The sequence below is a fragment of the Lycium ferocissimum genome, chromosome 12 (assembly GCF_029784015.1).
Source record: "Lycium ferocissimum isolate CSIRO_LF1 chromosome 12, AGI_CSIRO_Lferr_CH_V1, whole genome shotgun sequence".
NCBI lineage: Eukaryota > Viridiplantae > Streptophyta > Magnoliopsida > Solanales > Solanaceae > Lycium > Lycium ferocissimum.
The window spans coordinates 15,523,640-15,525,574 of record NC_081353.1 but is presented as its reverse complement, the minus strand read 5'-3'; positions in this window follow the sequence as shown (position 1 = coordinate 15,525,574).

Genomic DNA, 1,935 nt, shown 5'->3' with positions numbered 1-1,935 from the left:
TCCATCCACCTTTGAGCCCCCAAATACCCCTGTCATCCACCTTTGAGCCCCCAAATACCCCTGTCATCCACCTATGGGGTCTAATATACCCTTATTTCTAACAGCCTCATGTTGACACCCAATTTTGTCCATCTTTTCGTCCAATTTACATCGTTAAGCTTCTATTTTATTAGATTATTAATTATATTTTTTTTATCACAACTTGTAGTCAAATTTCTTGATGATCTCTATTACTATTATTACTTTTATTATTACTATTACTACTCTACTACTACTACTATAATAATAATAATAATAATAATAATAATAATAATAATAATAATAATAATAATAATAATAATAATAATAATAATAATAATAATAATAATAATCTTGAACTTGGACGTATTTTTCAAATAGATTCTGGTCCAAACTTTTGTCATTTTGTTCTTGGCATATTAGATGAAAAGAGGAAAGTTTCGATTTCACAATTAAGGCGGATATTAAGCTATGATTTTTATGATTACTAGTAAGAAATTAAGGTGAATGAATTAAGGAAAGAAGGTGGAATTGAAAAGAGAAGAGAAGAGAAAATCAAACTAGAATAAATGAAGGAATATAAACGGCACAAAGAAAGGGATTTTGTAGCCGTGGAATTTCAATGAGAATTGGGGAATGTTTGATTTTAAGGAAATTTAGAGATGACGGGGTCTTAGGAATTTTGAGTAAATAACAATGAGTTATGGATATTTTGTTTTGGGGGTAACCTGATGCCTTTGGGAATATTTAATTGGAAAGGGATTATGGGCTGGGTAGAAACTTTAGAAAATGGGTGAAAATTTTTATTTGGTTTATTTGGGGAATATAGTAATTTCAAATAGATTTTCTCGATTTTCATAATGATAATAAAAGTAGAGGGACAAAATATTTTGGTAAATAGTTTTATCACTTGTAATAGTAAAGTAATCATAGAAACATAACAACAACTATAAGTGTGACGCTAATACAAAAAATATATTTAAATAAATAATTATAGAGAATACGAATAGGATTAACACTCCAATTAAGCCAGAAGGAGAATAAATGCATGAGTGATTTTTTTTTTATAGTAAAACGAAAAGGTAGTAGTAATAATAATAACAATAATAATAATAATAATAATAGTAATAGAGATCATCAAGAAATTTAACTATAGGTTGTGATAAAAAAATATAATTAATATTCTAATAAAATAGAAGCTCAACGATGTAAATTGGACGAAAGGATGGACAAAATTGGGCGTCAACATGGGACTATTAGAAATAAGCAGATATTAGACCCCATAGGTGGATGTCGTGTATTTTGGGATCAAAGGTGAATGACGGGGGTATTTGGGGGCTCAAAAAGTGGATGGAGGTATTTTTGCACCAATTCTAATAGTTCGAGGGTATTTTAGGCCCTTTTCCGTAATAATAATAATAATAATAATAAATATATGTATAATAATAATAATAAGAAAAATATATATGTATCTTCTTCTATATTATACATACTGTTCTTATATAAAAATAATTATCATACATATTTTTCTCACGCACACATCAGCATTCACTACTTCCTTTACAAATACGCATTCGCTCGCATAGTTATAATTACTTTAAGAACCCCTTTCTTATATATATATATATATATATATATATATATATATATATATATATATATATATATATATATACAAATAATTTTGAGAGAGTAGTTTCTTTCCCGCAATTCTTAAATAGGTGATAATAAATAAGGAATAATAATCCCCCTCTAGTGTTAATTAAACTAAGTTTAAAGACTGTCCTCGGACAGGCTCTGAGGGATGCCTAATACCTTCCCCTCGGGGTAAATAAAACCCTTACCTAGAATCTCACAGGTTTCAAAGATTAAAAATGGAGTTTACATTTTCACAAATGGTTTCCTAATATTCCCTAA